Below are 15,809 nucleotides of genomic sequence, written 5' to 3'. Positions count from 1 at the left end.
TCTGGTGGTACAGTGAGTGGCACATTCACTCTTGTGGCTTTACACAAATAAACTGACCAAACCAACGCTTGCAACTGAACTTAAAGGTTATAAAACCACCATAACAACGGCCTTAAAATAGCGAGTGTTTACTATCAGTGTGTGCACCCAGAACAGTTCAATACTAGAAGGGTTTTCATTGCAAGACATGATGCTCTCTCTCCTTAGTGTCACTCGCATGTTATGCTGTTTTATGAACGCACACTTGAAAGGTGCATAAAAGGAGGCACATGCTTCGTGGAAAATGCGATGCAAAACAAATGCATGAGAGGCTGTGTCACCAGGAGAGACAGGCAGGGAGACGGGGTAAAACAAGAGGGATAGAAACCTCAGTGGTCCTTTGGTAATTCATGTGATTGTCAACAACTTCTCCCTCCAGAGCACTGTGACCCGTTTCATTCTTACATTTTTATTACGCAATGACAAACCCAGCCACACACCAATACTCACCTGAATGAATGGTTCTGAAAGGCAAAGTCAACAGTGGCTCCTCCTCTACGTCTTTATGCACAATCATAACATATCTGAACTCTATCTCTGCCCTGCCTACCTCCATGAAATAGAAAACAGGAAAGTTATTCAGCATCATTCACTAGTTTCCTAAAAGCACACAGCATAAACAAGCAATTAAGTGGCTCCATGTTTGTATAAAACAAACAGGCGTATTATCTCATGGGCCTGGCAGAAACGACCAACGAAAGGCTGCAAACAATTAGCCGGCCGCGTCCAGCCAGCACCATGCACCAATACAAGTCTCAGCCTCACTCCCCAGGGGCCTGCATACCCTATATCCGCAGACTCCACGTAATGTGTGCAAATCAAGAGAATACCCTCTATGCCTGTTTGCTTCACAATGAACCTCTTTATTACTTTAAACTGTAGTGCAACACAGACCTGCATAGGAAAGACACAGGGCGCAGCCGCAAGTCAGGCACTGCTGGAGCATCTCTGGATGGGCACCAAAGGATAGGATGTACTGACCTGTCGGGCTTCTAGTGCTGAAACCATTAGTCCTTTAATATATCAGTCAATCAACGGACATGAATAAAAGACAATTATGTCAAATGGTGTCTTAAAAAGCCAAACATTTGCCAGATCCAGATTCTCTCTATTTGAGGGATTTTTTTGCTTGTTTATGTGTGACATCATTGTATATTAAATATGTCTGAGTTTTGTCTATCAGAAAGAACAACTAACCTGAGGATATCACATAATATGCTTGAGTTTTTGTTTGTCACCTCGGGCATTTGCAAATAGCATTTTTTAAGTACTTACTTTTAGCAATTCACCAGCATTATAATCTAATACAATAAATGACTCAATCATAAAGCTCATCATACTTTAAGAGCTCCACATACTTTACAAATGAATGACCCTACTTAGTGCCAAGTCATGGTGGTGTTAGTGTACCCAGACTGTTTAGTTTTTAATGGTCCATACTGTATTATGCAAGTTCTGGCAGAAACTTGGTGGAGAAAGATTAGATTTGTGACATTTTGACCTGAATAATCAGCTTAAAAGAATAGAAAGTAGTAACAAACTGATGAGTTCAATGAGCTTAATAAATGGGATGAGGCACACTTTAACGCTTTTTCTGATAGTATGCAGATCTTTTGCTTTGCTTAGTTGCTTAAGTTTAGATGAATGGCTGACTGGTGGTCAGTTTACCAAACACTTCCAGGCCTTCTACATAAACAGGACATAAGTTTAAGAGTGTTGAGGTTAGACACATGTTATTTGGCAGCCCTTTTGTATCCATATTCATGCGTTTTCAGCCTTAAAAGCCCCGAGCATAGCAGCAGCAGCAGCTAACCTTAAAACAAAGCGGTGGTCAGCGGCTGTCTCCTGACGACAAAGCTCCGTTAAAGGCTGTTTTCATAAACACAGGAAACAAAAATCTGTGTCAAAAAGGCTTCAAAGGAGACACACTGCTGGGTCCCGTAAATCCCCCCATCTGCCGCCACAGCCTCCCAGTCTCCTCTCCCCTACCTTCCCGACTTGTTCGCCACACAGCGGGCCCCTGAGATGCCGCCCTGAACAATATGGAAAGTTACTCACGTCCGCAGTCTTTAAAAAAGGTTGTTGGGGAGAATATAGAGGTACCGAGGCGGCTGTCCAGACCCGTATTCAGGAGAAAATGCTCAGCATACCACATCACTCACCTCCGCTTCTTCCAGTGTGTTCACGTCCTCCTCGCTGCGCTCCTGTCTTGTTTTTTTTTTTCTCTCTCTCTCTCCTCCCCTCCGTTTTCTCTCGGCTTGTTTATTTTCTCCTCCCTCCCAGATGCCGCTGTTCTCCGGCAGGGGGAACCGGGGAACCCTGCTCCGGAAGCAAACGCTACGGTTCGCTGTGATTTTTTATTCATTTTTTATTTTTTTGAAACTCCTTTTACTGGTTATCAATAACGATAAAGTAGAAGGCCCTGGTGACATTGCACTTTTGGCAGGATTTGTACAGCTGGTTAAACATCTGGACTGCAATCTTACATTGATCTATTTCAGATGTAGGTTTTTATGGTTGGTCTTCCAACTAAGGTGTTGGATATGGTAAACATAATTATCATTATGGGTAAATATCATAAGTCATACCATATCGAAACCGTGAACCCTCCTGAACTTGTTATTAAAATGATTGAAAAATGTATTTTACATTTTCTTTCTCTTTTACTGTAATTGTTATAAAATGCATAGTGAGTATACCATATGTATACCATATTCATAACTGTGAGTATACAGTAGCTTATGTACATGCATGTTTGTATTCTATGGCTTGTATTTATGGTCTGTATGCAATCTATTGTACCCTTCTTGAGTTTATGAAATGATTCAAATAAAGTAAAAGGCCACTGTAACATTGCAGTTCAGGCAGGATCTTTACAGCTGGCTAAACATCTGTAGCTACTGCAACCCTGCATTGATCTAATTCAGATTTAGGTTTTTATGGTTGGTCTTCCAACTAAGGTGTTGGTTATGGTACATACTTATCATTATAGATAAATATCATAAGTCATATCACATCAAAAACTGTGAACCCTCCTTAACTTAACTGTTTTAAAATTAATGAAAAAACTATTTGTCATCCATAAAGGTGTTGTCCAAGATAACTATTCTGTAAATGAACTATATGGCAAAGTCTTTTGAGTCCTTGTTGCTCAAATACATTTACATTTTTTGCACTGTCAGCCCCCAAGTGTTTAATTTTTTTTCTCTCTATTTCTTTCTACTAATTGTTATAAAATGCAAATGTGAATATACACAAACTATATTTATAACTGTGAGTATACAATATGTGCATATATGTATTTTCTGGCTTGTAGTGTGAGCTATTGCACCCTTCTCGAGTTTGTAAACTGAAATTATTCAAATAAAGAAAATGAAATAATAATCATAACTAGAAAATTCCAGGGAAATTTTGAGTGCCATGGGACTGCTGCCGGAATGAGTACACGATTTATTTCCAGTGTTCAAAAGTCACCCTGATCATATTCTGGTTTCGAGTATTAAGTACATCTTACTAGTTAGTATCAAGTGTAATGTACTTTATTCTCAACTTAACATAACTGAAAATATTAAGTAAATGTTAATCATATTTAAGCATAAATAATATTTATTTAAACTAATTAATTAAAGTCTACTTCATTTTTTTCACAGACAGGAACATCACTGTTATGAAATTAATAAGTAAATCTTATCATTAAGAGAGTAGATTTTATTATAGTTTTTTATGACTGGAATTCTTCTTGGAAATTGACTGGAAATATTCCAGTATTTCAATTCCAATATTCCAGTTAATCATATTTAAGCATAAATAATATTTATTTAAACTAATTAAAGTCCCTGTAAAGAAAGAATAAATATGTGTTCTGAGTTTGACATGCCACAGAAGAGTGTGTTGTTAACCACCCTGCCAAATGTGAATGATTAAAAAAATGGCTAAATATGTGAAATTAGGCTTCACGCCTCTGTCTCTGTGGACGTTCCCGCCAAATTCGCTGAAGCCCCGCGCCCTACCCAGTTTCACCTGTCAATCAAAGTCACTACCTCTACCCTAAACATGGCCGCTGTGGGCGTTCCCACCGAGTCCGCGGAAGCCCCGCCTCCTACAGAGTGTCAACTGTTAATCAAAGTCACCACCTCTACCCTAAACATGGATGCTATTGCTGAGAGCTAGCTTGGTTAACTGACAAAATAGACAGACAGGAATCAGCCAATTACAGAAAAGTAGGTCAGTTTCCGCCCAGCAACAGGCTGTCAAGGACAGCAGAGGTTCTACGGTTGCTATGGTGATTTGAGAATCTGCTTGGAAAAAATTCTCAAAATGCCTCAGAATTTGGCTTCTGACAAGGTCCCGAACAATTGCAAACTGTGAGAAAACCGTAACTCCAGTTCAAAAACCGAAAACACCGCAAGAGACACAGAAGCCGGCAGATTCTGACAGTGTTTATTTTATTCAGATACTCCTTAAAATGAGCGCGTAAGCTCAGTGCGAAAACAGAGTGAGATTCTTTTGAAAAAAAACAGACGATTACATTACAGTCAATGGGGAGCAAGACAGGTATTGCTGCCGGTCTCGGCCCCCCCCGTTTAAATTTTGTGCAGACCCCGCCTGTCAATGTCACATTTTATGAATCCCAACACCTATGTCTACATTTGACAAAAAATTATTTGTCTCCTTTTCACGGTTTGGCCGTGAGCTCGAGTTAAAAATAAAAATTAAGTTCATATTTTACTGCTTCTCACCCTCAAGCTAACTGACGCTTCCACTCTAACTTTGAAGAAAAAGTGATTTCCACTCCTTGTTTGACTGCTCATAGTTTGAAAAGTTTACATGTTATGTAAAAACAGTTTGGTGTTTTGGAGAGAGCACAAGTTTTCCTCCGTTTTAAAGTTTGAATCACATTTTTACGTGCAGGTATGAGAGAGCTAGGTGACTCTGAAAAAAGGTGAAATTTTGTGGTTTTAAAAAAAAATTCCCATTCATTTTCAATGGAGAAATTTCCCGGTATTTTGGGAATAACTGGATTCTGGACATTCTGAATAATAGCACCCCTTTCCCGATCGAGCCGCACGTTTTGATGTATATATTGTAGGGGTTTTCTCAAAGCTGTGGGAGGAGTTACGCGCCGAAATTTGGCGGAAGAATAATAATAATACTAGAAAATTCCAGGGAAATTTTGAGTGCCACGGGACTGCTGCCGGAATGAGTACCCGATTTATTTCCAGTGTTCAAAAGTCACCCTGATCATATTCTGGTTTCAAGTATTAAGTATATCTTTTTAGTCACTATCAAGTGTAATGTAAATGGGTTTTTTTAAGCATAAATATTTATTTAAACCAATTAATTAAAGTCTACTTCATTTTTTCAGACAGGAACATCATTGTTATGAATATTAAGTAAATCTTACCATTAAGAGAGTAGATTTTATTATACTTTTTTATGACTGGAAATTGGAAATAAATTTATTTCCTATGTTCAAAAGTTACCCTGATCATATTCTGGTGTCGAGAAATGTCTAGATTTATTGTTAATATAGCGCCCCCTGTTTGCAGAAATGGCTCAAATACGACAACATTTTGTATTGTGAGTGTATACACAACATTTACAAAGTTCAATTTTACCTTGAAGATGCATGGCACATTAAGTGCATCAGGCCATGCCAGGAAACTTAAGTGAATACTTTTCTTACTACAACATCTAACTGCACTGTGTAAATAATGCATTGATCATATGGAGAACCAGGTTGAAACCAGTACTTTATGAATATCATTTTTATTAAAGATAAAATATTGGAAAAAACAAAGTAAAGAACACAGATTCAAGTACATTTTACAGCTCTGCATTTTACTTAGATCAAAATTAATAAACTCATTAAGTGTATAAAAAATAATGCATAAATATTATAAATAATCAAATTACAAAGGAATTCAAATGGTATCTAAGCATACAACATCACTGTGCAAAAAATATAACTATCATTTATATTGTCAAGTCATCATAAAAAACATGCTGTGAATTCCATAAACGTTTAGTCTTTAAAAAATAAAAATTTCAAACATCAGACTACCTGCTCCAGTAAGATTATAATCTAACACACTCAAAGAAATAAATACAAAAAATGGGGGGTGTGACATGTGGGTGGGGGGTGCTAGTTACCCATAGCTGGGACAGTGGTTGACGAGCACCAGGGCTTGTCCACGCAGTGGTGGGCCTGTGTGCTGAGTCTCTGGGGCCCACTGCTGCTCCGAGATCCCCTGCAGTTTGGCCTGGGACCGTGAGGTACCCAGTTTCCGTGTGTGGCCGCGGGGAGGCACTGCAGGAGTCTTGGTAGTGGAGAGGCTCTATACTGGCAGGAGAAAGCTAACATAATCAGCTCCTCTTTTCACCCTCAATTAGAAAGGCTAGCCAGCGGCAGTAGATGTAAGCAGAGAGTAGCACATAGAGCACAAGGCAGTAGCAATGTGCATGAACTCTAAGCACTACACTACAGCACTTGACGCTTCACACATACCCTGTGTTAGCACACAACAGTGTGTACGAACACACACACACAGACAAAGACACACATTCTCACACACGCACACACAGACGGACAGATAACATAAATGGGGGTGGGGTGGAGGGGTGGACTGGGAGAGAGAGCGAGATAGAGAGAGAGAGAAGAGAGAGAACACAGAGAACAGTACAGTGCAAATATCAGACTGATTGGGGCCATACCACATTACAAGGTAAAAGGGTTGCAAAAGATGAAGAACGCGCTTGAATGTATGTGAAATAACACTTCCCAAAAATTCAAACTCATGGAGGAAGTGAAAAAGCTTTTGAACGAAATGAGTACGCTGGCCGCTGGGTTGGTCGCGTTACGAAACGGATGTAAATACTTACCAAGAATACCTACCAAAAATCACCCAGGCTGGTCCTATCTGCTGAAAGGATGAACATACATACTTAATGAATAAAAATACTTGAAGTCTGACGTTTGAAATGTTTTTATTTTGCACAATAATAAGACAAAAAGCAATGAAGGCAAGGCAAGGCAACTTTATTTATATAGTGCATTTCACACACAATAACAACTCAATGTGGTTTTCTTAAAACAAACATTTAACAGTAAGAATTGGGCTTATACAGGGTATATATTAGAATTCACAACTTAGATTAAAAACAAGCAACTATGAAATAGAAAAAATAATAATTACCATAAAAATAAAGCAAAATTATAATAATATTAAAAATACTCTGGTCCTATCTGTTGAAAGGATGAACATACCTACCTAATGTCGAAGCACTGTTACTATATTACACTTTCGATGGGCTGGACATGTTACCGAACGGATAAAAATACTTAAAGGGAATACCTGGCAAAAGAAGAACGAACGGCACCAAAGTCAACGACGCTGAGATCAACAGTCTCCCGCTGAAGTCAAAATGCAGTATACCGCATTGTGGTAACTGTAATAAGTTTGCAGTACACCTGATTGAAGGCAAGATTCCGGTCGTGATATATAAATGTGATCAATCAGTGTCTGCTTTTCCGTTGTTGCAGCAGAGACAAGCTGGCTATAGCCTCTGGACTGGAACAACTCCTGGATGGCTTTCTTTCCTTTGGAGAACAGGTCTTCATTGAAGTCTCCACAAACCACAACAGGCTGGCAATCCATCATCTCCAAGGAGTCCAAGAGGCTTTGCATGTTCGGAAGAAATGCGGAAAGACTGAAATGTGGTGGTCTGTACACAGTGGCTATCAACACTCTGACAGGGGCCTCGACTTTGACGACTGCGAATTCCAGATCCGGCACATGTCGAAAGTATCTCCGGGCCTCTGCTTGAAGAGTGCTCTTGGAATAAATTGCAACTCCACCGCCGTCTTTTGTAGCCATGTCCACCCTGTTTGCGTACGAGACGTGTCTGTTGCGCGCAAACATGTCGTATCCCTCCAAGTGGAACTTTGGGGGAACGAAGGATCCAGTCAAATGTGTTTCAGTAACACATAACACGTCCGCAAGTCTGAACTCGTGGTGACATTTAATGTCGTCGATGTGCGACGAAAGTCCTTCCACATTCTGATGGACGATCGTCAACGTTGAACCGGTGTGGTCTGCTGATTTCACACAGTGCAACAGTGGTCTTGTACTAAGGAATGAAGCGTGACTCATATTGTCCATTGCTGCCGTTATGCTTGGATCAGCATAAATCTTCTTTTCATCAAAGTTGATGATCTTCAGTCCCTGAAGCGAATTTGTCCGGCTAAGAGCAACATAGGCCATTCCATGTTCAAAAACGCGCTTCAGACACACCACTGCAGACTTCATAGTCATGCCTTGCACTTTGTGAGCCGTACAGCCAAAGGCCAGTTTCATTGGAAACTGCCGTCGTACCACTCCTCGTATGCTGGTGTTTTCCTCAAACTTTTCAATGTACACCAAGTTATCCGTTGGTCCTTGAATCTTCTTGCGTAATTTCTGACCGGCTGTGGGATTATCCAATTCAAGTCCGATTAGCGTCACTGTCGTTGGTCTGCCTGTTTCAGAGGTCATGACAATGTTGGCGTTTGTTCCAAAAGTCCCGTTTACAATGCCATCCTCTATATCCAGATTCCTAATGACCATGACCCGTGCTCCACACGCAGCTTGTATGTTGTCCGGTAAATCCCTTTTGTTGCCCTTGGTGATATGGTCCATCACGACCATCCGTCCTGTTCGGGGGTCTTTTTTGTAGTCCTCGGCCCGAACGTCTTCAACTTTTAAGTTGAGGGCAGCAACAGTTGCAGAATTGTGCGCATCCACCTCTTTATTCGTCGCAAAGATGTGAAGGGTATCAGCAGGACAATCATCGGTTTCGGCGACGGCCTGTGCGAGCAGAGCTCTGTCGTCGACACTGAGAGGGTCCGTCTTCCTCTTTGTCCTGATCCTGTTCAACAGTTCGGCAAAAGTGAGATCGTCTTTCTGCCGCATGATCTCTGTGAGGTTGACCATCCGGAAATCTCTCCAGAGATCAAGAACATCGTCCTCACAAATGCAGAGGGGTTTGGCTCTGCCGAGAGGCGGGAGCTGGTAAAAGTCTCTGACCGCAAGGACAGACATGCCTCCAAATGGTTTCCTGTTGCCTTTGATTTGCTGGAATCTCCAGTGGACATAGGCAAACAGCTCCTTAGAAACCATGGATATCTCGTCGATGATCTCTGCATTGGACAGTGCTGCTCTCACGTCGTCCAGTGCATTCCCAAGTCCTTGATACGGCGGTTTCAGATTTCTTGGCAGCTTCAAGATGGAGTGCAGCGTTTTTCCAGATATGTTGAAAGCTGCAGTACCAGTAAATGCCGTAAGAAGCACCGCAGGCTAGGACATGTCCGCTTCGTTGCGAAACCTGGGAAGTTGGCGGAGAATCTTGGTTGCCTCCTGATACACGCACTTGATGACGTGGGATTTGCCACAGCCGGCTCCCCCAGAGATGAAATAAAGGAAGGGTTCAGGATTGTGACCCCAGACACGTTTCAAACACCATTCGCGCACGGTGTAGAAAATGGACGCTTGCGTTTCGTTGAGGCTTCGGTACATACTCCTCACAAAGTCTGGGCTGAGTTTCGGTACCTCGATGGTCGGTATCGCTCCACCGAAGTTACCCTGGATTTCAAAATCCGGCACCTGGTCTTGTTCTCCGGCATCATGGGGGTTTACGTCTTCCAGCTCAGCCACGCACTCCAAACGATCCACTTCGACCTCTGGTGCAAAAGTGTTCCACGCATTGACAACCGGTCCTTCCTCTTGAATTTTTTTCAATGCTTTCTCCAGTTGTTTTCCTTGTCCTTCGTATCGTTTCCTGTTCAAATCCACGATGCGTTTTACTGGCACTGAGCCGTTGAGGCCGCATTTGTACAACTCCTCGTATTTTTTCTCTCCTGTGGTTAGCTCACTATCTTCTCTGTGAGGGTAATACAATTTCAACAGCCGTCTGTAAAACTTTTCCGGTTGTTTCTTCTCCGAGAAGCGAGTAAATCGGATGATGGCGTCTTTCCCCGATGTCCTTTTCTGAATAAATCCTTTGTCGTTCTGGAGGGGAATGGCATTCGGTCCTTCAATTTGCTGGCCATAGAGAACCCTGTACTGTGACACAAAATCAGCCATACACATGAATTGAAATTCACGCGTTGCAGGTCTGTGTGCATACTTCTCCGGAAATCCTGGCATCCACACATCCACTTCATCTGGCTTCATGGTCATCAGTTTGCTCATTGGGAGACTCATTTTCATACCATCCTCATCAGTCTGTATGAAAATGACTGAGCGCGAGCACTTTTTAAGTGGCAGGCTGCACACTCGCGCCACAGACTCCTGAGCACTGACCTCCCTGTGCTTAGCGTATGCCTGCATGATCTGCTTCATTTCGTCCCTTTCATTGACATTTGATGTCTTCACGTCGCGAATGACTGTGTTGAGGAACTGTGTCATCTCATGCTCCGGCTTAGACACATAGGACATCATGTACATGATGCAACTGTGGTCATCATGTACATACTGTATGTCCATGTTGGCATTCCACGCTCGCAGCAGATCAGGGTTGTATCCGTTTACCCAGCTGTCCTTAGGGTCACGCTTCATCATTACGACCATTCCGTAAGTGAGGGCATCGACATATCCCTGGTATTGTTGATGGGTCAGGTTACATTTTGCCAGCAACTCTGACAAATCCTTGAATGATTCCTTAGGATCCATGAGAAAGTCTCTCAACGGTTTCAATCTTTCCTTGGCCTCCTTTTGTTGCTTTCCAACAAATTTCTTCTTGGACTTCCTTTTTGAGTCCTTGCCTTTGGCCTTTCCCCCGCGTTCCTTTTTCTGGCCATCATCTTTTTCTTCGTCATCATCTTCATCCGTGGAGGCGTCCCAGGGAGGGGAGGTGATTCTAGTCTTGTCCATGGGGAGCTTCGGGAAACCAAATCTGCAGGTTACATTCCCTTTCCTGCACGTTTTTGAATGGTTTCGGCTGTGAACTTGCACTTCTGACACGATTTTGTGGAGCTCGGGGTCCGCTTCCTCATCGGGCATCTGGCAGCTTATGTACCGGTCAATGAAGTTGACAAGTTTTTCCATTTGAACGCCGTCTTCTGGGTCATCAATATCTGGTGCATCTTTGATCCATACCAGCATATGAATATGTGGACTTCCTCTAGCTTGAAACTCCACCCGATAAAAGTAATCCTCCACCGGACCAATGGGCTGTGCAGGTGACAGGATCAGATCTGTCATGAGCGCATCCACTCTCTTCTCGAACATGCGCATGACAGTGACGGGGTTGCTCCGGAGAATTTCGCATTTCTCGTTCCAGTCGAGTTCTGAAAAGTCCACTTCCTCACCTTGCTGCGCTTTTATGACCTCAATTACTTCAGGCCATCTCATTTCAGCAGCGGAAAAGGTGATGAAAAAGGTTGGCTTTCCCACCTGTCTGACCACGGCGTGAAGATCTCAATGTTTTCTCCCAGTAGGCTGGGGTGCCTCTAAGGGGTTGCATGAATCGCGTCGCTTCCTTGTTTTGGATGAGTTTTTCCAATTCTTCTTTATCCTGTAGCATCTGGTTTGAAATTTTCCTTCCATCCTTGGTGTTTTTCTTTCCCTTCCGCGTTTGGATCGACATGCTGTTGTGTAGCTATGTGAGTTTCCGTTACAAATTGAGAAAAGAACAGGTAAGTTTGGTCCTTCGCAAACCGGGTGTCCACACAGAATAGCCTCACGTTGAAATACTTACTTGGGGACAATTTGATTTCCCTGACCTCATCCAATGTGTTGTGTCCAGTTGGGAACTGCACAGGAAAGGCCATTGCTTCCAGTTTAGGTACGGCGAAGAAGCTGACAGGTTTGTTTCCTTGGGCGGGAGCGACGCTGAATATCCCATCTCCATAAGATAGCACTTCCTGTGCTATGTCAGGAGGCTGCATGCAAGTGTCCAAGGCCAGACCAGGTCTAAGGTCCTCCTTTTCTTGGTCCACGTTATTGGGCTGCTGTACATCTCTTGCATCAGTCGTGGTTGTGATTTCCTCCGGCTCCTCAGGCTGTGCAGCATCTGGGTTGTTCTGTTCTTGAACAATTGGCTGATCATCTTTGAGACTTTCAAACGTACCGTCCTCATCTATGGTTACGTCGCTGTATTCCGGATGCGTCTGTTTCAATTTCGTTAGTCCCGCTAGCACATTCTTCATGTTTACCGTGTAGAAGTGCTGATGTCCATTGAACTTGATATTTCTCTTCAACTTCACCTGCAACAGCTGGGCTTCTGCGCTAGGCCTTGGAAGAGAGTTCACTGTGGCTTCCATCTCTGATGGTACACACACAACTGCACCATGTACTGCCCGTTGCCGTCCTTTCGGCAGCGCTACGATTTTCGCGAAGGGCAAGATTTTTGCGATCAGCTGCCTTTCTAGCATATTTAACACGTCTAGCTCCGGGGGAATGGATGCTAGCTCCAGGTTATTAGCGACCGCAAGGGGTGGCATCTTTCCTCTCATCAGGTGGCTGTCACAGGTGTGGCAGATCCACTCCTGCATCCTCTCCTGTGGTACGGTGCAAGGGGCCGAGCATTCACCATCGCATACGTGGATATACTTACCTGTCAAGCAAGCAGCCACCACGCCAAGGTTTTTGGCATATTTGTCTCTCTTGCAATACTTTACCTGATTGGGGAAGAGAGCTCTGTGGCACACTGTGCAAACATGGGTAGGTCCACGTCGAATCCTATTCCGAAACGAAGATGTAGCAGCTTGCATTTCAAGATTAACTGCAGGTTGTGGAGTTTCCGGGTGGTGGCTTGGGATGTATCTATATTTCCTCTGTATTCTCAGTGCACACTGCAACTTGTGACGAATACGAAGAAAGACATTTCTGGCCAGTCTATCCCTTTTGCTCTCAGTGCAGCGTCGTATATGATGCAGCCTGAATTCTGGGTTGTGGTGATACTTTGTACTCATGTACATTTTCTGCCTGCCCTGAAAAGCAGGATCAGTGCTGTACTTCTCCTTCAGGTACATTTTCTTCCTGCTCTGATAAGCAGGATCGGTGCTGTACCTCTCCTTCAGGTACATTTTCTTCCTGCTCTGATAAGCAGGATCGGTGCTGTACCTCTCCCTCAGGTACATTTTCTGCCTGTTCTGAAAAGCAGGATTGGCGCTGTACCTCTCCCTCAGGGACATTTTCTGCCTGCTCTGATAAGCAGGATCGGTGCTGTATCGTCTGGTGATGTATTCCTTCTTTTGTTTTCGGTGATGATGGTCTTGTGCATACTTGGTTTTCATTGCCTGCATCTTTTTCAGCCGAAATTCCAAACTGCTGGCATATTTCTTTTTCTCATATTGGCTTTTACTGGTTCTCGTGCCATTGTTTCCAGGTGGTACACTTGCTTTACGCATCGCTTTCCTTCGCTTTTCCTTGCTCAGTTTGGGAACATCCTGCGTTGCTTTTAGAGTATGATGTGTGATGTTGACTGCTTGATTGAAGTCCAAATTCTCTGGTTGTCTGTCATCAGTTTTGCTCCCGGGGATGTTGGCATCCACACTCATCTGTGCATCCACTGACTGCCCAGGGGTCTCACTGGAACCATGTTCACTTTCAAAGGAAACGGGCATCAACTCATAGCTTGCATGTGGACCACGTTCTTCGAAAAGCTCATTCAAGTGCTCGGCCAAGTCACTCAGGTCACTGAACGTCAGCATAATTGCAGTTCCTCCAGGCTGTGGCAAACCTGTCTCAGATCTTGTGTGGGAATCAAACAATCCGTAGTGTCCAGAACTCGTTCGGAAAACCGCAAAGCACTCCGGAGTTACCATGAGCAAAGCATGGCGGACATCTTGTGACAGGCACTCCAGGTGTGTGGCAAGGGACAGTAGACCACTGTCTTCTCCGACTCTCAGGCGACCGACCATCAGATCCAACTCGTTCATGTTTACAGTGTAAACATTTCTCTCGGTCAAGACCTGTTTTGGCATCTCCTCTACGGTCAAGTGGTCGCTTCGGAATGTTCCGTCCAACACAAGCTGCTGCTTAATGCCTACGTAGAGTGCATTTCCCTGTTCAAGCACTCTGTCAAGGGAGATTGTGTCGAAATGCAACCCCTCATTGTGGTAGGCCAGAAAGGTGAGAGCCATGCAAGTGCACTGACTGTTGCGAGAAAAGAGTCCATACCTGTTATCTCCCTGGGAATGAGATGCCCTCACGGATTGAATGCGCTGACCTGGTCCCATGACGGAATCCTGAAATTATTTTAAGAAGGAATGTTGTAATTTTTGATCATTTTAATTTTGTTATTGCTTTTATAACGGATAGTTACATCATTATTACTATCATCATTAATCATAAAATGTTTTATTATCATCATCATTATTTTAATTGTTTTAAGCTAAGTAATATCTTTAATTATCAATCTTTTGACAATCATTTTCCTATGGACAGCCACCTTTATGAAGAGATTTTCACACAAATAAATCTATGAATATTATATGCACATTCAATGGAGAAATCTCTCATTTTACTTTGTAAGATCCAACCATATATCGCTTTGGATCGCCACATGGCGACCAGTGATTGGTAGTGGGGCTGGGATGAAGCGAAGCACATCGTTATACAGGTACCAGATTACATCATCATGAATAGGCCAATAGAATTAATTTGGACCTCCACTGTGCATACATTCGACCTGGATGTCAGTGTCATCTGTTGCAATGACAATACCTGGGTAAATGTCACCATCATACCTGACCATAAACCACTTTCCAATGATGTCTGTACTAGTCCAATCAACTGCACTAGATTGGCTCGGAGTTTGGTCATGCATACTAATAGCATCTGTAAAAGTGTATTGAAGTATACATATAAACAATTTAATCAAAACAACAATATTACATTATCTTTATAATAAGACAGCAACCTCAATAAAATTTTAGATGCATATATTAACAAATGTTACTAAGACTGTAATAAATGCTCATATGTCACCCACATTTCATAATATGCGCATCAGCTCAATGATACACACAAGATAACTTTTTAAAATGTTAGCAATTTATCTAAATAAACTTTTTAAACTGTGTGACTAGAGTGAAACCTAATCAGTGTCACTCCTGTTACTCTGGAAAAGTAACAGGTTTGACATTAACAGGATTGGCGATTTCGAGCTAATTTGCTCCTAGCTAGCTACTGTCCAAGGTCACAAGAGCACATGTCATACAGTTTGAAAGAATCTTACTTGTAGATATGGTAAATATCAAGATATACAAATTATTATTTTAATTATTATGTTACAAATTGGTAACAGTAATGACGCTGTATGATGTCCCCACCCCAACAATCTCATAAAACAACAAAATTGTACATTATAGAAGAGAGAAACTTAGTTGTGTTTTAACTGTTGAAAATCCTCTTCCTGTAAATGATGTAACTTCCTTTAATGATGTCACTGTTGGAATGTGCCTTTATTTTACAGAGGTTTTTTTGTGTCAGTAACAGGGCTGACATGAAATCAGGGGACACTGATAAAAATGATTTAAATTTTATAAAGATGACATGTATTCATGCTGAAAACCTTGCTTAACAATGAGATTACTTTTAGAGCAATATACAAACGTGAAAATTGTCTAATTTTTCCAACAACAAGTTACAACTAAAAACCCAGAAAAATAACTTTCATAGTGAGGGACAGGCGAAAATCCCTGCCTTATCAACATAAATGCAAATTTAACTATGGGAAGTGATATTTAATTTACTTAAATTTGAGGTAGTGTTGATGATAGAAGA

General features: G+C 42.3%; 1 protein-coding gene across 5 annotated transcripts in view; it reads right to left on the bottom strand.

Annotated features, from left to right (window-relative positions):
• Positions 1-2,257, bottom strand: part of apbb2b (amyloid beta (A4) precursor protein-binding, family B, member 2b) — a 53,730-nt gene extending 51,473 nt beyond the window's left edge. For 4 of the 5 annotated variants that reach the window (XM_062430216.1, XM_062430244.1, XM_062430234.1 and 1 more), the window contains exon 1: positions 2,098-2,183. The gene's annotated coding sequence lies outside the window, so the exon portion shown is untranslated. The other variant, XM_062430224.1, reaches the window with a different exon arrangement.
• Positions 2,258-15,809: the final 13,552 nt, after the last annotated feature.

The sequence above is a fragment of the Scomber scombrus genome, chromosome 2 (genome assembly GCF_963691925.1).
Source record: "Scomber scombrus chromosome 2, fScoSco1.1, whole genome shotgun sequence".
Taxonomy (NCBI): Eukaryota; Metazoa; Chordata; class Actinopteri; order Scombriformes; family Scombridae; genus Scomber; species Scomber scombrus.
Note: the sequence above shows the minus strand (reverse complement) of the source record. Positions and strands in the feature narration are given on the sequence as shown.